This window comes from Eleutherodactylus coqui, chromosome 8 (genome assembly GCF_035609145.1).
Source record: "Eleutherodactylus coqui strain aEleCoq1 chromosome 8, aEleCoq1.hap1, whole genome shotgun sequence".
Classification (NCBI taxonomy): domain Eukaryota; kingdom Metazoa; phylum Chordata; class Amphibia; order Anura; family Eleutherodactylidae; genus Eleutherodactylus; species Eleutherodactylus coqui.
In genome coordinates this window covers 14,035,953-14,058,672 of record NC_089844.1, presented here as the reverse complement: position 1 = coordinate 14,058,672, position 22,720 = coordinate 14,035,953, and the positions used below count along the sequence as shown (strand labels likewise).

Sequence of the window (22,720 nt, the reverse complement as noted above, 5' to 3'; positions counted from 1 at the left end):
ATTCGGCGAGCTCGTTTTTCTTCTTTAACAGCGCCGTGTGGGAATGATACCTGCAGCTGGAGGGAGAGCGGGCACAGTGAGCAGGGATGAGGAGGACGCTTTTTGGCACAAGGTGCCGGGATGCCATGATGAGTCAGCAGTGGATTTACATGGGACTGCAAAGAAGTTATTACAGAGTATGAAATGAGTTATAGCACAGATTCAGGTATCCAGTCCTGAGTCACTAGTGATCTATCTACCTATCCATCTTCTATCTATCTGTCTATCTATCTACCTATCCATCTCATATCTATCTATCTCCTATTTATCTATCTATCTCATATCTATCTATCTCCTATCTATCTATCTATCTATCTATCTATCTATCTATCTATCTATCTATCTATCTCTCTATCTATCTATCTCATATCTATCTATCTATCTATCTATCTATCTATCTATCTATCTCATTTCTATCTATCTATCTATCTATCTATCTCATTTCTATCTATCTATCTCTCTCTCTATCTATCTATCTATCTATCTATCTATCTATCTATCTATCTATCTCCTATCTATCTATCTATCTCCTATCTATCTATTTATCTCCTATTTATCTATCTATATATCTATCTATCTCATATCTATCTATCTATCTATCTCCTATTTATCTATCTACCTATCTATCTCCTATTTATCTATCTATCTATCTCCTATCTATCTATCTATCTATCTCATATCTATCTATCTATCTATCTATCTATCTATCTATCTATCTATCTATCTCTCTCATATCTATCTATCTTCTATTTATCTATCTATCTCCTATTTATCTATCTATATATCTATCTATCTCATATCTATCTATCTATCTATCTCCTATTTATCTATCTACCTATCTATCTCCTATTTATCTATCTATCTATCTCCTATCTATCTATCTATCTATCTATCTCATATCTATCTATCTATCTATCTATCTATCTCTCTCATATCTATCTATCTTCTATTTATCTATCTATCTCCTATTTATCTATCTATCTATAACTATCTATCTCATATCTATCTATCTATCTCTCTATCTCATATCTATCTATCTATCTCCTATTTATCTATCTCCTATTTATCTATCTATATCTATCTATCTATCTATCTCATATCTATCTATCTATCTATCTATCTATCTATCTATCTCATATCTATCTCCCATCTATCTATCTCATATCTGTCTGTTTATCTATTAATCTATCTATCTATATATCTATCTATCTCATATCTATCTATCTATTTATCTATCTCCTATCTATCTATATATCTAACTATCTCATATCTATCTATCTATCTATCTCATATCTATCTATCTTTATATCTATCTATCTATCTCATATCTGTCTGTTTATCTATCTATCTATCTCATATCTATCTATCTATCTATCTATCTATCTATCTCTCTATCTCATATCTATCTATCTATCTATCTATCTATCTATCTATCTATCTATCTCTCTATCTCATATCTATCTATCTATCTCCTATTTATCTATCTATCTATATCTATCTAACTATCTATCTCATATCTATCTATCTATCTATCTATCTATCTATCTATCTATCTATCTATCTATCTCATATCTATCTATCTATCTATCTATCTATTATCTATCTATCTCATATCTGTCTGTTTATCTATTTATCTATCTATCTATCTATCTATCTATCTATCTATATCATATCTATTTATCTATCTCATATCTAGAAAGGTAGATAGTTACACACCGACATCGCATACAATAAGTAAGGGCCTTTGCTCATTAGTGGTTCAGATGTGGCAAAAATTCCATGAAGAAATAGCGCAGCATGATGCTGTAGTTACTCTGGAAAATACCAGTTGGGATAGCGGGAGCCTGACCGTCCTTATTATAGTCAATGGATCCGTTCGCTGCTGTTCAGGTCCGGCGTGTATCAAATTCGGCGGTTCTGAGGAGGGAGCTGAAAATGGAATAGAGCAGTACTGCAAGTCGCAGATGTGAATGGGGCGTGAGGCCTGAGAAGTATCAATCCGGGATCTTTAACACCGAGGATCCATCATCCCGCCTGGAGACAGAATCTTGGCACCGAGCACCCTCATTGGTCAGTAAAACAAAGCCGGTGGAACAATGAGTTCTGATTTTGCAGGTGGTTACATTTGTGCGTTCGTGTCAGCGATTATTGGAATGCACTTACAATACTGACCTAATTATGCAAGAAAAATAATCCATTCAGCCAAATTCATTTCTTCTCTCTACAGAAAAAAAATTCCAAAAAGAAACAAAAAAAGGGGCTTCAGTTTTTGTGAAAGAAATTGTTCGCTTTTATTGCAGCAAAGTGGTGGCTTCATCGGTCCCGAAACTGTAACCATTTGATATTCCAAAGGTTTTGTGTGTATTCGGTTAGTTACAGTAATTATACCCAATAACTGACAGCCAAAATCACGTAGGAGAAAAGCAAAGGCTGTTTTCTCACACAGGCCCTGCTGCAGAACATCTGCTGAGAGATTTGCATATTAATTAACCCATATTAACTCTAATTATTCTGGGAAATTATCAAATAAATTGAATTTTCTAATTTTAACCTTTCTTTTGCTTGACGCGTGTCGAGGCTGAGAGGACGCACTAGACCATCTCACCTGGGCAGCGGGTAGAAGCCACTGCCCCCCCCCCCCCCCCCAGCTCATGCTTATTACCCCCTTTTGAACGGGGCGGCCTAAAGAGCTTTTGTGCATCTTTTTTTTTTTTTGGCTTCTGTGTTCGCCGGGTCTCAGTACGTTCGCTGCGAGGTGGAACATGTGTGTGTGTGCGAGCACAGATGGCGGATTTGTACGGGGTGAGGAAAGGTGGTACCTCCGAACAGTTGAACAAACCTTACTTTTTTCAGCCTGTTGTTTAGGCCTGAGCAAATAAATGGAGTTTAATTCAATTAGAGCCGGGCTTTAGTCGGGGCCTCGTGACAGAAATGATTCAATATTCCCCCCCCCACCCCACCCCCTTTTCCGCGTTCCCTTTGGCATTGTTTAATTTACACATCGCTGCCTCCGTCGCCTTTGTGCCCCTGTTTAGAGTGACCATAATGCATTGAGCTTTTTTTGTCTGTGCTATGTCACTGTCCCTGTCTGGCTTTGTCCATTGTGAGGTACGGACGATGCCCGTTTTTGGAAAACAGGAAGGTTTGATGTGTCAGGAATGAACGCCGCTCTGTTAGAAGCGATTGAATATTTCAAAAAAAGCCAAAAAAAAAAAGTGATTTGGTGCCCAATATAAACACGTGGAGGCGGCGGGGGGGGGGGGGGGGGGGGGGGGGGTTATATCCGCCTTAGAATAGACAGAACTTCACTTTTTATGGCTACAAAAACACCTTTCATGGTGAGATGTCCCTTAGAGCAATTGGTTACCATAAAAAGTTTATTCGCTAACTAGTAGCCCATTCTGCGGACAGTTCACGACCTACAATATTCTCCCAATGAAGGAACTGGAAGATTTGCATGAAAATACCCCCAACCCCAATATCATTAAGAGCTGCAAGAAAAAAGCTTCTTTCCTTTCGGACCAGCGAGACCCTCATTTCCACCTTAATGGTTTCACCTCCCCCTGTTCTTTAACTATTCAGGTGATCAGCTACCCCAGCTGACTGGGGAAGGAAAAAAAAAAGTCCTGGAGAAATCCTTTCCTTGTAGTAATGGGCAGCAGGATAAGAAACCGTTACCTGAAGCGAACATTTGTCAGTAACAACTGCTGCTGGGGATTGTAGGGGGGAGGCAGGAGAGGCACGATGCAAAGGAGGAAATGTAACTTTCCAGTGTATGGAGCAAGCAAAAGGAAAAAAGGGTTGTTCTCCATGGCATATAAACGGTTACTACCTAAGAGATGTGATGTGAAAGTAGAAGAGCAAGCGTCATCATCAGCTGAAGGTAAGAGGACTTTATGAGAATTCATGCACATCAGTTCTAATGTAGGTTAACCTTCCTAGAGATCAAGCTTAGTGTAGAGCAAACCCCCTGTAGATTAACCCTTTTGTAGATCAATCCTACTGCAAATCAACCCTACTATACACCGACCTTACTGTAGATTAACCCTACTATTGAATTACCCTACTATACACCGACCTTACTGTAGATTAACCCTACTATTGAATTACCCTACTATACACCGACCTTACTGTAGATTAACCCTACTATAACCCAACCCTTCTGTTCATTAACCCAACTATAGATCAGATATACTTAAGACAAACCCTATTGTAGATTAACCCTACTATACACCATCCCTACTGTAGATTAACCCTACTATACACTAACCCTACCATAGATTACCCTTACTATAGATTGACCCTATTATACACCAAGTGTATTGTAGATGAACCCTGTCAGAGATCAAGATAATGTAGATGAAATGTTCTGTAGATCAAAACTACCTCTACTAGAGATTGACCCTATTATAGACTAATCCTACTGCAGAGCAACCCTACTATAGATTAAATCCACTATCAACCCTAATGTAGATTAATCCTACTAGTCATTGACCCTACTATACACCAACCATATTGTAAATTAACCCTACTATAGATGTAGATGAACTATTCTGTAGATCAAACCAGCAGATCAATCCTACTGTAGGCCAACCCCTCTATACCCCAATTCTACCGCAGATCAACCCTACTATAGATCGAAACTAGTATTGACCAACCCTATTGTAGATTAACGCTACCATAGATCCAACCTAACATAGATTAGCTGTTCTGTAGATCAGCTCTACTAAAGATCACACACACATAGCGGAGATCAACCCTACTATTGACTGAACCTACTGTAGATCCGTCCTACTAAAGATCACACAAACATAGCGGAGATGAACCCTACTATAGACTGAACCTACTGTAGATCCGTCCTACTAAAGATCTAACCTATTGTAGATTAAATAGGATGATATGCGGCTGTCCAGGGAGCATATCCTCACAGTCAGCCAATGAACATGCGTTTGCTTGTTCTTCAACTGATTATTCGCCCTTTTACGCAGCCCAATTATTAGGTGAACAAGCATTTGTGGCAACATCCAGGCCTGATGATCAGTCCAGGTAAAAGAACTATAACCCTACTATACATGAAAAAATGTAGATTAACCCTTGAGTAGATTAACCCTGCCAAAGAGCAACCCTACTGAAGATTAACTGTATTACAGATCAAACCAAGTGTAGAGTAACCCTTCTATAGATCAAACCTACCATAGAGCGATCCCTACTGTAGATCAGCCTTATTGTAGATTAACTCAAGGGAATAGCAAACCTCGTGTAAATCAACCAAAAAGAGGAATCAGCCCTACTACTATAGACAACCAGACTGCAGATCAACCCCACTGTAGGCCAACTTTATTGTAGATTAACCTTACTGTGGATCAACCCTACTGAAGATTTAACCTTACTGTGGATCAACCCTACTGTGGATCAACCCTACTGAAGATTTAACCCTACTGTGGATCAACCCTACTGAAGATTTAACCCTACTTTAGATCAACCCTACTGTAGATCAACCCTACTGTAGATCAACCCTACTGTGGATCAACCCTACTGTAGATCAGCCCTACTGTAGATCAGCCCTACTGTAGATCAGCCCTACTGTAGATTAAACTACACTCTAGATTAGTTTCACTATTGATTACATTTCTGGTAGATTTAACTTTACTTTGCTTAAAACTACAGCAGATCTGCTTACTACATTTTAAAACTTCTGTCAATCAGCCCTACTGTAGATCAGTCCTACTATAGACCAACCCTGCTCATTAACCCTAAACCCCATTTAGACCCATAGATTATTGTCCAATTTTCGTTATTAAAAACGAGCGATGGTTTTGCTTTTAAAGACGAACGTTTTAACCTAACGCAAATCGTTGGACAATGGAGGCAGCGGCGGCCGGGCTTCTCAGTCGTTGTGTTATCGTTGTGTAGTGTTTGCATTGAATGAACAATAAATGATCATTTAGCGGTCGTTTGGTTGAGCACCAGGTGGGCGTGTTAAAGACGAAGCTTTGTCCTCCCGTCAGCCAATCGCTGGGCCTGTAGCCTGCTGAATGTACGCCCCGCCAAACGATTAAAAACGCCCCTCAAATCGCTGAACGAATGTAATTTTAACCAAACGAGAAGCAAAAAGCTGAACAACGGATTTTAAGCGGACCGAAAGACAACGATGCGCGAATCGTTAGCGAAAACTGCGCGGCGAGTGCAAGATAGACACAATGATTGTCGCTAAAACGATGGCTTTTGAGCGAATTTTGAGCGATAATCGTTGTGTCTAAATCAACCATTACTGTAGATTAACCCTTATTGAAGCTCAAACCTAGCGGAGATCGAATGGACTGAAGAATTAACCCTTCTTTAGATCAACCCTACTGAATTTAGGGCAGATTGCAATTCAGTCTGGATCAAACCTGCTGTAGATCTGGCTTGTTGGAAAGCAAACCCATGGTGGATCAATCCTACGGCAGGTCAGCCGAACTGTAGAGTAACCTCGCAATAGACTTCAATTAGCCTACTTTGACATACTGTGCTGTAGATCAGGCCTGTAAATGGAAACAATGTTGCATAACTCCCACTGCCCTTATTTCCTATGTGACAGATCAGCTCAGTAGGGTTGAGTCTTTCTTGCTGTCTGGCCTAGGTGCGATACCTATAAGAACTGATGCAAGACGGCAGTAGAAGCCGAGTGAAGGTCTGAGGTTCTGGACTGTAGGCTGCTCCCATCTCAGTTTCGCACTTTTTTACATTGTGTAATCTTTCTAAGAGGAAGGTATTAGACACAATAACTTTCACAAGGACGCCGCTTCCTCATATTTCTCCGCTAATTTAGTTGTCAAGGTTTTAAGTCCAAGGTTTTAAAAACGCAACTCTAGACAAGGTCCCTGGATAACAAAGTACAAGACCAGAAAAAACGAGCCCATGAATGCTACATTTGTGTTTCTACTGATTAGATATTTACAGCAGTCTCTGGATTATTCTAGAACTACTAGGAGCTGTGATATTGTAACATCGTGGAATATATACGCAATGTGCAGCCCGAGGATATATGGCACATGTATGGTGCACTACCATAGGTACCATTAGTCTATCAAGATTCAAAGAGCAGGACTAAATAGACATCAGTATATATCCATGGACTGACTATCTATCTATGGATGTTTATCTATCTATCTATCTATCTACCTATCTATCTATATCATATCTATCTATCTATCTATCTCATATCTATCTCATATCTATCTATCTATCTATCTATCTATCTATCTCATATCTATCTATCTCATATCTATCTATCCATCTCATATCTATCTATCTATCTATCTATCTATCTATCTATCTGTCTATCTCATATCTATCTATCTATCTCATATCTATCTATCTATCTATCTATCTATCTATCTATCTCATATTTATCTATCTATCTATCTATCTATCTATCTATCTATCTATCTATCTATCTGTCTATCTCATATCTATCTATCTTTCTGTCTCATATCTATCTATCTATCTATATGTCTATCTCATATCTATCTATCTATCTATCTATCTCCTATCTATCTATCTCATATCTATCTATCTATCTATCTATCTATCTATCTATCTATCTATCTATCTCATATTTATCTATCTATCTATCTATCTTTCTCCTATCTATCTATCTATCTATCTCATATCTATCTATCTCATATCTATCTATCTATCTATCTATCTATCTATCTATCTATCTATCTCATATCCATCTATCTCATATCTATCTATCTCCTATCTATCTATCTATCCTATATCTATCTATCCCATATCTATCTCCTATCTATGTATCTATCTATCTCATATCTATCTATCTATCTATCTATCTATCTATCTCATATCTATCTATCTATCTATCTATCTATCTATCTATCCTATATTTATCTATCTATCTCCTATCTATCTATTTATCTATCTATCTCCTATCTATCTATCTCCTATATCTATCTATCTATCTATCTATCTATCTATCTATCTATCTCATATCTATCTATCTCCTATATCTATCTATCTATCTATCTATCTATCTATCTATCTATCTATCTATCTATCTATCTCATATCTATCTATCATCTATCTCCTATCTATCTATCTATCTATCTATCTATCTATCTATCTATCTATCTATCTCATATCTATCTATCATCTATCTCCTATATCTATCTATCTATCTATCTATCTATCTATCTATCTATCTATCTATCTATCTATCTATCTCATATCTATCTATCATCTATCTCCTATCTATGTATCTATCTATCTATCTATCTATCTATCTATCTCATATCTATCTATCTATCTATCTATCTATCTATCTATCTATCTATCTATCTATCTATCTATCTCATATCTATCTATCTCCTATATCTATCTATCTATCTATCTATCTATCTATCTATCTATCTATCTATCTATCTATCTCATATCTATCTATCCCATATCTATCTATCTATCTATCTATCTATCTATCTATCTATCTATCTATCTATCTATCTATCTATCTGTCTGTCTATCTATCTATCTATCTATCTATCCCATATCTATCTCCTATCTATCTATCTATCTATCTCATATCTATCTATCTATCATCTATCTATCTATCCATCTCATATCTTTATGTTGTTCCTTCAGTTGTTCGTGAACTTTGTGCGTCTTTAGCACCATATCTTCGCCTCCTCTGGCCGTGACTGGGTTATTAGGATAATGTATCCTTAAGGGTAGGAAGTCCTGTGCTTCTCACTTTGTATTTCTGCGGCATTCAGGCTATTGTTCTGTTCCAAGTTCAATGTATGTGCATTTCAGCGGCAGTAATGAGCAGTGCAGGGCGATGTGTTGTGTTAATTACTATGTTTATTCACAATGCACAATTTTTACACATGCCAGATAATGCTGGGCTGCCGGCGGAGCGCTGGTGGTAGTGGTAGCGGAGACTGGAATTAATAGATTAAGTGATTAGCACTCCAGGATGTGCTGTGCGGGGTCTCCCCACGTACCCCACCGCTGCCGTCCATCCTCACCGCTGCGTAAAACTCTTCCCTTTTCGCGCTCTTTACGCCGCGGTACTTCTTGTTTACTTATAAAGGCGATTTACCTTATGTAAACCTGCACAGACCTCCAGTTTAGTAAAGGTATATCCTTCACTGGCTTCACTTTCCACAGGCGATGTATAGAAATAGCATCAGCCAATGGGAGTTCTGGATTCTACTATATATACAATGTATCCGACACCTAAAGTTGGACATGTCCTATTAAAGGGGGTTTCCGGAAAATGAAAAAAAAAGAAACTGGCTTAAAATGAAGAGAAACTGAACACTATCCCGGGGGATCCCCGTGCAGTGCTGCGGCCCCGATGCCCGCCACACGGGACCAAGCAAAAGTGATGGCGGTCACATGCCGTACATGCCACTCAGCCACTCCCAGGCTTTATTGGTGACTCTGCCATGGCCACTGAGACTGGGGGCACCCTAATCTTAACTGTATGCTCACTTACCTATAACAAACATATACTTACACCTTCTTGCTTGAAACGTGGGTTGGCCACAGCTTTATTAGCATATTTAAAACATATTTTAATCTTCCATTTAACTTAATTTCACTTAATTTAACTATCTTCTGTCTAACACCTTCCCATGCCGTAAACTGCTGCAATTCTTAAAACCGTAACGGCCACAGGACGTTTGTAAGCCCCTGTATCTCCCTTGGGCTTGAAAACCTTCCTCTACGCCGTAGCCCGCATGGGAAGCTTCCGGCCTACCTTCACCAGCTGTGACAACTTCCTTGAACAGTCCTTTACTCCCACATCAAGTCCTTACTGCCCTCAATCTCCCAGGGCGGGTGGGTGGGCGTCTGCTCTTCTACGACCTTCTTCTTTACTGTCCAAGCCGTTTGTGCTCTTTCCCGCTCTCTGGCTGTCTCCTTCCTGTCTTAGCTCCACCCCCTTTACCTAAGTTCGCTCTTTAACCTTTTCCTTTCCTGCCCCCAGTCCCACGCCGCATCGTTATTTACTTTGCGGCATACAAGACTGGGGGCACCCTAATCTTAACTGTATGCTCACTTACCTATAACAAACATATACTTACACCTTCTTGCTTGAAACGTGGGTTGGCCACAGCTTTATTAGCATATTTAAAACATATTTTAATCTTCCATTTAACTTAATTTCACTTAATTTAACTATCTTCTGTCTAACACCTTCCCATGCCGTAAACTGCTGCAATTCTTAAAACCGTAACGGCCACAGGACGTTTGTAAGCCCCTGTATCTCCCTTGGGCTTGAAAACCTTCCTCTACGCCGTAGCCCGCATGGGAAGCTTCCGGCCACGCGGTATGCGCCGTATACCTATGGCGCATCCCGCCCCCACCAACGCCAACCCGAGCCAACGCCATCTCCATTCCGTCTTATAGTCCTGACAAAAAGGTATCCAGTCCCACCTCGTTGAGGTGCACACCATCATCCCTTAATGCTCCTCTCTCCTTGTCCTCCAGCTCCAAGTGGCGGACTGCCACTCCGCCCAACTATTGCACGAACCTGGACATCCTTAGATTTATCATCTTTGTTTTCCTAAGTCGTTCCCCCCGGCGTGAACGACCAGTATGACTCTCCAGGGGGTCCACCTGCTTATCTCCAGGACAAATTGCAACATCCTGGGCCTTTGCAGCCCACGTACACCGATCCAGTTTATGAGAGCGCCACTCAGACCTAGATTCCTCTCCCTAGGTCGAGTAGCCGCTCTTCTCTCGACCCAATAAATAATAGAATGTCCGACAATCCAACGTGCCACGGTTCCGAGGCTGAAAGAAATAGACCTAGCAAATACCCCCGTAATTACCAACAACCCATCCCAACTAACGCACCCCGAAAAAACCCGCCTGTAATGAAAACCGAGGTATGACGGCAACTACCAGCTAATCCGTGACCATGGATCCTTCCACAGTACGTTCCGGTCTTACGTACGATTATACCCCTGCGATTATCATCAACCGCTTCAAACCCCCCTTTCCGTCATGCCGAGAGCATCCGCTGTCGTCGCAGCCCCCGTTCTACATGATTGGGTTCCAAATTCCCCCGGATCCACACCACACTTCTTTTACGCCGACTGCCAAAAAACCGCCGAAAATTGGAAAACGGGTGAGGGAGGGGGCCTGGCCTCGCGTACTAATAACTGTTCACTATGGGTTTTTTTTTTTTTTTTTTTTGGTTTTTTTTTAATTAATTTTTTTTTTTTTTTATTTTTTATTATATATACTGGTCCATCACCTCCACTGGACACCCTTGCATCCCCCCTCGATTAATAGCGATCCACTCACCTCTACCATACCCTCTGTTTGCGACTTCCTGGTACCTCTCCGGATCGATGCTCCAGTCGTAATAACATCATATACCCGTAACCCCCCAGCTTTACTTAGCTAGCCGGGACTATCTCACCGATCGCAAAACTGCGGCAAACGCCAGCAAGAGGGGCCTGAACACAAACGTATCGTATTCATCCGAACATACCCGTCAATAACTTAATTAACCATGAAACCATAATAGGTCGGCGCGTATCCGTAAGAAAACTTTTTTCTTCCAAACTACGAACTATATTGTTGTAACGCAAATTCTTTAGTCACGTCTAGCATTCAGTGTAATTTTAGCAAGCCAAGTGTTTTCTTGCCGCTCCAACCGATAACCATCTACCACGCAACTCCGTCAACATATCCAATGTCGACAAATTTCAACCATGTAGACCAAACTGAATTATAATTTTTTACGTTGTAACCGCCACCAGTGCCTCCACCAGCTTCCGCAACTCTCCTCTGCCAGACTTCATAAGGAAAGCGGGCAACGTACCCCCTCGGCATTCGCCCATAGGTGCCGCTCCCTGAACCAGTTCCATCCGCGAACGAGAGAGTGCGTCAGCAGCTCCTTTGTCACAACCAGGAACATGTTTTGCACGCAAATACATATTACCTTTCAAACATCTTACTACCACCTGCGAACTTTTTTTTTTTTTTTTTTTTTTTTTTTTTTTGATCCAGTAACTCTGATTCCCATGACTCAATCGCCACCACTACAGAGAAGGACTCCAGCAACGTGATATTTTACCGCTTCTCTCTCCATGACCTTGGCCAGGACTCCCTGCACCGATGGTTGTTAAAGAATACTCCGACACCGCCCGAAACGGCTGCGTCGGCGCGCAAGCTGGTTTCAGTGCATTCCACCTCTTCCCTCGGGCATACCACCTGCCCGTTGAAAGAATGAAGGAACACCCTACCTATATGCAAATCTGCTTTATTCCCGTCGTAACCCGCACGACATGGTGTGGTTCGCGGACCCCCACAGTCGCCAGCGATAATTGCCTGGTAAACGGCCGCCCCATGGAGATCACTTTGTAAGCGAAATTTAATAAACCCAACAAAAACCTGATTTGTCGTAACGTTGCTTTTTAACATCGAGCCACATCGCCAACCACTTGCCGAAGCCAACACCCTTTCCACCGAATCGATCTCTATCCTTAGGCAGCGCAAACACGTGGCCGGGCCCCATGTCTTCTCTTCAGACCATGGGGCCCCCGCTAAACGCATTAGCCTCTGAAAATTTTCCATCAGAAACCCACCTTCACCTGACGTTTTGAACCGACGACCAAAAAATTATCCAACTGATGTATTACCGATGTGATGCCCGTCTCATGCTTTAACATCCACTCAAGGAAAGAACTGCTAACTTGAAAATACCATGAAATTGAGCATCCCGTCGTTAATCACATGTCGAAGAAAAATTGGAACCTCGATTCTGCTTCCTAAAGTTGAAGCCATCTGGGTGAAATGGAAGCAGTCGAAATGCCGATTCTTGTCTGTTTTGCCAGCTGGGCAAACCTGCCCGCTGCCTTCACTAGCCGTATTGCGCGGTCGAAAGAAGTATAGGCTACCGCTGCTTCTTTTTAGATGCCATCATTTACCGATCCGAGCTTGGGAAAGATAAATGATGGATCCAGCGAAAAAATTCCCCGGTTTCCTTCTTGGGTGCCAGACCCAATGGGGACACGCGCAAGTCTTCAACGATGAGTCCTTGAAACAGGCCGACCATGCGGCCCATTTATTTATTTAATAATTTTTTTTTTTTTTTTTTTTTTTTTTTTTTTTTTATCTAACTCAATATCGTCTCTTGCCGATCTTAAGTTAGGGCATAAAGTGGTGGCTGCTGGTAAGCGTACGGAAATAAAATCTGCAGTAGCCCTTGTTGTACCAACCAACAAGAGCCGTTTGGCCTAGGAGAGGCCGCGGGTGGCTGAGATGCGCCCCCCCGTGAAAGGAAGTCTTAGCGGGTCGCTGTGCTAGAATCAGCTATACGTCTAAAATCTACACCATAGCGCCACCAGGCTGCGGCAGCCTGTATCCTGGAGCTTTGAGCGGCTGATGCTGGCATGTCACCTGCACCAGAACCAAATACGCTTGTAACCAGTTTCCAAAAGTTTTAATTTTAGGTTTTTTATAAGCACCACGCTCCATCGTCCGCTCTTTTTCCACCATCACGTGGTCCGCTGATAGCAAGGACCATATATCAATGTAAACACCGTACTTAATTTTCTCAACCGTATCATCAGGCAGACCTGCCCCCAGAGGGGCCACACCACAGCACAGAGAATCCACATATTGCCCACCAACAGTTGGATCACCTTCTGTACCCGCTGTTGAGCCAAATCCAGTATTTACCACAGGCGGGCCTGCACCCCCTGGAGCCACACAGGACACTAAAAGCCCTTTTTTGTATAAATCTTGCTCAACAGCGACCTTAGAACAGACACCAAATCACCATTCTCCGCAACCGTTGCGGGATCTATACTTTTTTTTTTTTTTTTTTTTTTTTTTTTTTTTTATATAACTTTAATACCCGCTGTTGAGCCATATCACTCTTGCTCAACAGCAACCTTAGCACAGACACCAATCTGTAACATTTTTTCAAACATCGTATAATGTGGACTCACCAAATGGACCGACCTTCGGCGTTGCCAAGGGTGATATCCTTGCTGTACCGCTCCCGCGGTTCCGGCTCAATTTCTGCGTGGGCTGCCGACCACTCGTATGCAGAGCCCTCCTCATGCTGTCTGATTGCGATGTGGCAGGCTGGTCTTGCCCTGACCGATCCTGCGGGAGGTCCTGCCACCTGCGTCGTTCCCGGACCTTCCTATAAAGGGATGGCTGTGGGTCCGGCCGCCGTGGTTGTTCCTCCAACTGGTAGGGCTCGGCTTGGTTACCGCTCCCCTCCTCCCCGCTTGACTCGCGCGCCCTGCCGCTGCGCTCTACCCTTGCCTGCTCTAGCTGAGCGTGAACTCTCGGTCCTGCCTCTCCTAACTAGCACGCTCTCTCTGCCTGCGCCTGGCCCCCTGACACTGTCTTTTAGAGCTCCTGCGTTGCGGCTGATTATGTGTGGGGGGGTAGTCTACGGGCTCTACTGGGGGGGTTATGTAGTGTGAATTAACGTAGTAGCGCCTGTACGCGCCGGCTGCGTTGGTGGCGGCTGACATATGGTGGGTGGTGGCCGATGTGCCCGCGGTATGGCCATAATGGAGTGGCCGTGGTTCTGGGTGTCTCCTGGCTCTAATCCCAAATGTGCCGCACCGCCTGTCGGCAGGTCTATAACTCTCTGCGTGGCACTCTATCCCTGAGCTGAGGGACTCTAGTGGATTGTACCGTAAGCTGCCGCCCCTCCCCCCGCTGCTGCTAGACCCACTAGTACTCCCTGGGCTTTGTGGCCGGGGTTTGTATGGGACCCTGCTTCCTGGCTTCCCCTTCGAGCTCTCCTTCCTCCTCCCCCCCCCCCCCCGATGCGCGGGCTTCCTCTATAGTTCGCCCTTTGTGATCCTTGCGCCCCCCGCGCGCTGCGCCGCCATTTTTAGAGGACGTGCGGCCTTACCGCGCGCTTCCCTGCTCCTCTCGCTGCTTGGTATCCGCTCACCTCTTTCCGGCATTGAAATCCTGCGCCCGGCCGCGCGCTGAAGCTGCGGTCCGGAGCCTGTTAAAGCTGCCGAACCGCTGTTCCCTCCGCTCCGGATCACCTATTAGTGCCGACCGCTGCACTTCCCCAGTCGGACCTCCCGCCGTACTCCTTGGTCCCGGCGCCATTTCGTCTGTCGCCCTTCCGGTACCCCTCCGGACTGCGCTGTCTAGGTACCTCGTCCTCCTCCCCGTTTTGCTGCTGGGCTAGAGCTTAATCCTGCTGGGGGGCTGTTTCTTCAGCGCGGCCTACCTCGCGGCGCCTCGTTCCCGCTGGCGGCGTCCTCCCCGGGCCTCTGGAGCTGTTCCTCCAGCCCGACTGGCTCCGTGGAGTTCGCGGTCATCCTGCAGCTTGTCATCAGCTCCTCTAGCCATCCGGTGCCGTCTTGCTTCACCGCTTCTTGAATCATCGAAGGTAAGCCGTCCATCTTCTCTCTTCTGTCTGCCGCTGTTTGTGTCTTCCACCCGATTCTTCCGTCCTTCTCCACCTTCCGCCGGCTTCTTTCCACTTGAATCTCCTGTCTTCTGCGCTCTTGGTCTTGCTTTAGTTGCTTTGGTTGCTCTCTCACTCTCGTCTGCTCTTCTACGACCTTCTTCTTTACTGTCCAAGCCGTTTGTGCTCTTTCCCGCTCTCTGGCTGTCTCCTTCCTGTCTTAGCTCCACCCCCTTTACCTAAGTTCGCTCTTTAACCTTTTCCTTTCCTGCCCCCAGTCCCACGCCGCATCGTTATTTACTTTGCGGCATACAAAGCCTGTGGGTGGCTGACGGGTCACATGCACAATGTACGGCATGTGACCCCCCACTGCAGCGCCGGTCCTCGGTCTTGTGCTATTTCCTGGGGATCGGGGGGCATTTGCGCACCCCCATAGCCTCCTATGGTGCCCTAGGTGTGCAAATGCGCACAAAAATAGAGCATGTAGCGTCTTTCTTTTGCGTGCAGAAGCAATAATGTGAACGAACCCCCTGAAAACAATGGCCTATATTCTCTGCGCAATGCGCGCTCGTATTTTTGCACATGCGCTCGTGTGAGTTAGCCGTAAGCTTGTGGCGTAATTCCACGTGTGAAAGGTCCCCTAAAGAGCGTGTTATGGGTCACGTTCACACGCTTCGCCCATCACAAGACATGCTCAGCCAGGGGATATCTGCCAGATGAGTGTGACTGTACATCCCCTCCGCTCGTTGGTTCACAAGAGACTATATGTCACCGCATCATGGGAGAAAGTCGTTGCCGAGTGTTGGGGTATGGGGGGGGGGGGGGGCTCAGATGCAGCAGAGCTGAGTTTACCATGTGACACAAGTCAAGCGTTATTTGTGGTTTAGTAAGCCTACTGCAATACTGCAGGACACGATCAGCTCTGCTACATCTGCGGAGAAGGTTCGTTTGCTGTTTATTTAGCGTTTAGGCATTAAGAAGTAGAAGGAGGACTTGAGAGCTTCGCCTTCGTTCCTGCTTTGTGCTTTTCTTTCTGGAGACATTTCTTCTTACTTTACGCATTATAGCGGACACGTACGCCGCGGCGCTGTACACAGAATGCCGTCACTTCCATTGTACTAGTATGCTGGAGTAGGACAACTTACAAACTCCATGAGATGTTCCCTTGTTTGGACTTAAACCCTGGCAAGGTAACAGTGCCAACCCCTGAGCCACCATGCCCAGAGTACATAGCATACCCCCTGTGCCATCCGCCAAGCATTAAGGGGACGCATCACTGACTGTCAACCGGATCTGTAGCATTAAACATTGCACATTTTGGCGCGCGCCGGTTTGGCACAAAAGTCAGCAAATTTTCTTTTCTTCTACAGTCTTGTGGCCACAGTCCCCAAAAGTGGGCAGGGCTTAGCAGGAGCGGCGTGCCCTCCCATGACCCAGCAAACGTACTCCATAGTCTGGTATAAAGCAAATCTGTGCCACCTCATAGCTGCCACATATTTGACTTTCCGGTGCCCACAGATGCGCCAAATCTACTAAGAAGTCTGCATCCGCAAATTTGTGACCGTGCTTCGGCGGGCATTGCACTTAGATGGCATAAGAAATGCCGGTCTTGGGCTGAATTCACGAGTGATTGTGGTACGTAGTAAAAGTGTACGATTTTTCATGTGATTTTCATGCAATTTCGATCCGTTTTTCATGCGCTGAAATAAAACCCGCAGGGTTGCCCAATTAGTCACGTGCCGTACATTGTGTACACGACCGCCATAGAAGGATCACCACTGAGGCCTGTGAGTGGCAGAGCGGTCCCGTGCACAATGAAGGTCACATGACCGCCCGCTGTTTCTTCTGGGTTCCATACGGCGGGCACTGGGGCTTTTCTTTTGATTTTAAACCCTTTTAGCCTTATTTTAAGTCCCGGAAAACCCCTTTAACTTTTTCTTATGGTCGCCATGGTTACTCATGCGAATGCAATCTATTATCTTAATGCTCCCGTTGACTTGAACGGGCAATCTTCATTCGAAAATGGGACCGAAATCGGGCCTTCTGCGTTGTTTGTAAGCGCTGCGGAATAAGTTGGCGCTATACAAATAAAGATTATTATTATTATATTACTTCGTATGTCCATCCAAGTACGACAAATAACGCCCGTGGGAATATCTCCACGCAAAGCAATATTTTTGCGCCGCTTCAGTCCGAAAATTACATAGAAAAATTGCCCGTGCGAATACAGTCTGGAGTCCTGGAGATCCTTGGGAGAGTTCTTCCTTGTCTCCCCACCTTCTAGAATATACTGAGACGGGTGTGGGACGGGCACTGCAGGGGCGCAGAGCATTCGCACCCCTACATGTGATAAATGATATTTGGGGACATACTACATGTGATACATTTTGCACTGGGTTTGCGAAGGGCAAATCTGGAGGGTGTCTTACTGCTGCTGCACCACCTCTTTGTTGCTCTGTAAACGGCCCCATTTGTTGTCCTGATCAGGTAAAATCCGGAGATTTCCTGTTGCACCCAAACGGTGAAGGTGACAAACAAGAGTTGTTTTGTTCCACTTTGAAGCCCCTGATCAGTACAATGTATCACTGTGGGCCGTGGGCGCCGTGTGACCAATCACTAATTATATTTCAGCCTCTTCTCCTCTTCTGCAAACAAAGCTTTGTTCAGATGACACAAGGACCCCCCCCCCCACCTCCCCCCCATTTCTCAAGGCGAAAAGTCCCCCTGATCAATACCCCAAGTATTAGGAACAGATGCTCCTGTGTTCTGCGAGGTCCATCTGGGCGGGGGGCTCGTAGGTAACCTTGTTTACACCAGTCGCACATAATGGCTCAGTACTTCAAATGTCAGACTAATTATCGGCCATACTTACTAAGTCCCTTGGCCTGGAATGTCGCCGTAATTCCTTCCAGCAGGTAAAGGTGATCCTCCAATGTCAAGCTCTGATTAGGATTAAAAAAATCATCATCTAACAAATGCTGACCTCTGAAATTAGAGTTTTTGGCAATCGATGCGGGCCCCTGGAACCTCTTAGGGCCGCTCACACAGGCACACATGATACACGGTTCAGCGTGTTTAGCCCTCCCATAGTCCATAATGGGCGGATTATACAAAATCGGACATGCTGCATATTTTTCGCATGCGTGGCCCAATGTAACTCATCGGCTGTTGGGACTACGTGCTGCGCCCCCGTATGCCTTGGGAGTGACCCCTTAGTGATGCCGCCTACTTTGGTCCCATTTTGGGGCATTTTTATCTCCACTTTTCAAAAGCCATAACTTTTTCTTTTTCGGCCGTATGAGGACTTGCTTTTTGCGCGGCGGGCCGTAGTTTCTGGTATCTTTTTTTGGTGCAGATGATGTAGAACTTGTATTAATGTGTTTTGTAGGGCAGGAAGAAAACACCTCCACCCTGACATTGCTTCTTCTGGGGTTTTTCAGAATAAATGACCGGATCGTTTTTTTTCCTGCGGCTCGGCACAATTACAGCGATACCAGAATTATAAGCATTCTTTTAGGTTTGCATGATAAAAAAACTTTTTTCCTCTTTTAGGGTGAGCACCCACTGGCGTTTTTTTACCTGCGTTTTGCGTTTTGCGTTTTGCGTTTTTCCTGCACAGGCATAGAGATAACATGTGTTCCTGTCCACTGGCGTTTTTTTTGCATTGCGTTTGCGTTTTTAACATAGGAACTGTCAGTTGCATATGTGTCCTTATTTTTCTCCATGGAAATTAATGGCAAAGCCGCGAAAACGCCGCGAAAACGCCGCGAAAAACGCGGGAAACGCAAACGCCAGTGGGTGCTCGCCCTTAAATAGTTTTTTTCATCGCTGTGGTCAAAGTCCCAGAACTTTTAGTTTTTTTCCATGGCCGGAGCTCGGTGAGGACTTGTTTTCTGCATAACAAGCTCTGGTTTTTAGTGGCTCCATTTTGGGGTACAGATGGCTTTATTGATCACTTCTATTACATTTTTTTTCAGAGGTGAAAAGACCAAAAAAATCACTTTGCTCTGCTTTTTAGCTTTTTGTTCTTACAGCATTTACTATGCAGGATAATCTGTGCGCTCGATGTATTGTACGGCGCGTTACAGATGCGACAATACCAAACATGGTTATTTTTATTTGTTTTTTTTTTTTTTAAACAAAGACGGGAAATTGTGCCAAAAAATGTTTTCTATTACTATTTTTTCACATTTTTTCTTACAATTTTTTAATGTCCCTATAGGGGACTTCAACCTCTGAAGCTATGCTGTATATGAATATTCACTGCAGTACTTCTGTATTGCAATGCATTATCACTTCTCATAGCGATCCCAGGCCATGTCAGACCCAGACACCATTGGCCTTCTGCGATTGCATAGCGGAGGTCCCATGATGCATTGGCAGGGCCTCCTTTTGTGAACACTTCACATGCCGCGATAACTATTGATCTTGGCATGTAAGGGATTAACTGCAGGGATTGCTGTTCTCACCGATCCCCCATTGTTGTAGTAGGATGGAGGCCGGCTGTCAGTCAAAGCGCCTCCCACTGCAGATGGTGCAGGTTTAGCCTCTGAGTCCACATCATTCATAGGACCTAAACTACTATATTGGGTAGGGAACTGCTTCCCAGCCAGGATGTGAGTTTACTTCTGGGGAAAAGGGGTTAAAAACATTTTCCAAGGGGTTATTGGAATCACGACGCCCTCTTCAAGAATGGCGAATTCAAGAATAAAATCGTATCAGTGAATTGCCCCATAAACGGAATGCCATAAAATATTTTTGGCTGAACTTTTTGTTTCTCGCCGACATTTGCTTTGCTAGTAAATGGTGTAATAGCTTCACTATAGAGTAAACCATTTAAGTAATGTCAGGCTAGAATACCAGGGATTGCCTGTGATTACTGCGCACAGTCTAAGCCCGCAGCCTAACTACGCCTTATCCTGTAATCGTTGGATCACATGGCAGCCTTCCATCTCTACCTGTATGAAACATAATTACAGCTGCTTTCTGGCAAAGCATCTAATTCCGGGGATTGTAATTAATTTCTAAAGATTACTGTGAGGAATTGGTTATCAATGCTGTTGTTTTTGGCCACTTATCGCCTCTGTTTCGGAGATGTTTTTGTGTTTGTTTTTGCTTTCTTTCCATCCTCCTCTTTCAAGAGGCATGTGGAACGAGTGTCTATTTCCAGCCAAGGAAGAGCACATCTTTCCTGCTTGTTTATTGAACTGGAGTAGAAGGAATTTCTTGGGGCTTCCAACTCCTTTGTGGTTACCAGAAAGTCCTTCGGCCCACGCCAGGCCCTCGGTACTGATTTGTCTCCTATTTTAACCCAAACTACTGCTAAACACTCCTAGATAATATCCACTATACAAACCATATATCGGTATCTACCAAGTTGTTAAGGAACTCTAGGACTTCCTCCTCTTTGACACTGATCCTAAATTTTTAGATTAGCGCAATATATAAATAGTCAGCAGAGAGGCCACCAGGCGTATATCCGTCATGCGAGAAGTAGATAAAAAGCTTTATAGAGTTTGGAATTTTTTGCTACTTCTTGCCCACTCAATATACGTCCTTGTTGCCTGGAATTGCCCCATTTTTGGAGCAGGGTTCAGGTGGGCTTGTTGAAGAAGATACTTCCAGTCCTTGAAGTTGCCTTCCACTATCTTCCACAAAGAGGGTATTTGTACTGTAACTTCTTAGACCCTCACATGGAAGACTGCTTAGCTCTCACCATTACGCCTTGTAGTAGACTGGTCTATGACAAGACGGATGCAAAAATGTACACATCCGCGTACCAATAGGTGCAAGGAACGACTGTTAATTGAGTAACGTTACTGTTGTCCATCATGGAGCTAATTTTTGGTGCTCCTATCGAAACCTTTTTGGTCTGAATTCAAGTAAATGAAAAGCGACCAGTCCTGGAAGTTCCCCCATAGTTGGCCTTCTCCTGGCCCGAGTCTCATTCATTTTATTCTTTGAAAATAGCAACTTTCCACATTATTTTATACATAATGGTTCCTTCTCAGAAGCTTCAAAACTGTCTTGATCTCACCATTTGCCCTGTAATAGACTGGCCTATGTCAAGACAGATGCAAGAATTTACATGTCCGCGTATCAGTAGGTGCAAGGAAGGACCGTTAATTGAGTAACGTTACTCTTGTCCACTCTGGGTCTTAAGTTATTTATCTGTCTTAAAGTATTTACTACCATTTGGAAAAACAGAGCAGCAGGCGTGAAGCATTGTTGTCCTGTGATGGTGATGGATGTTGCGTTCCTTGACCTCGTATCCTGAGACATGACTTCACTACTTGTTGAAATTGTTCTGATTTTTTGGGGGGGGCTCCTCAGGGGTTTGTTGATAAATCATCCATCTTTTTTTTTTTTGTATGAACCTTGAAGAAAATATCTCAGGACTCTTATTGCATTAGGAGGAGAAAAAAAATTCACGTGTCACTCTGGATAGTCAACGATGGGCAAAAAGAGACCTCAAAAGACATATTTTGTTCCAGGATAAAGGCCTTTTAATGCTTGTCCAGCCTTAGATAATTTTATTCACTCCTCCTGGACCTTCCTTTATTTCTCCTGTGCCCAGAGATCACTTTTTAAGAGGTGGGTTGAAAGATTCCCAGGCCTAAGGATCTTTTGTTTGCCCCCCCCCCCCCTCCCCGACTCGGAGCTCAGAACATTTATAAAGGGCTGTCTGTGGGTTGCTAAGAAATGGTTAAACCTTTGTCACCAACGAAAAAAAGATTCACAATATTGATTGTACTAAGGTATATCTGGACCACACAGCTTGAGCGGAGACGGTAGAATATCTCTTCTCTTTTTTTTGTACATCTTAGGGCATTACCCAGCCTGAACTTGTTTAAACCCTTGTGGTCACACCTCTTGAAAAGGTTTTGTTTCCCCCGTCAATTGGTATTCAAACCAGGTCAGCAGATTCTGTTTGCTGCTCCTGCAGCCGTTTTCATTTTAATTTGCACCTGTTGTGCAGTTGTTCAGAAGGCAAGTGCGGACCGGCGGATTATACAAAGATCATATTATGAGCAGATATGCACGGTGTAATCTTTTTGTCCCCAGACTCACATGACAAAAAAAAAAAAAAAAAATCTCTTCTCTTTTTGTTCCCTTTTTTTTTTCTCCTTGGGAACCCGTCAAAGCAAACAGATATGACTGACCAAAATTTGTAACTCGACGTATTTCAAGAATTCTCCATAAGCGTTATGATCCCGAAACACAATCCTCTTCTTTTTTTTTTTCTTTCTTCTTTCAGTCTTTTCG

At 43.8% G+C, this 22,720-nt stretch overlaps 1 protein-coding gene across 4 annotated transcripts in view; it reads left to right on the top strand.

The window, feature by feature from the left end:
* The window catches only part of ZEB2 (zinc finger E-box binding homeobox 2), a 162,145-nt gene that overhangs the window by 99,534 nt on the left and 39,891 nt on the right, over window positions 1-22,720 (top strand). The window lies entirely within an intron of this gene.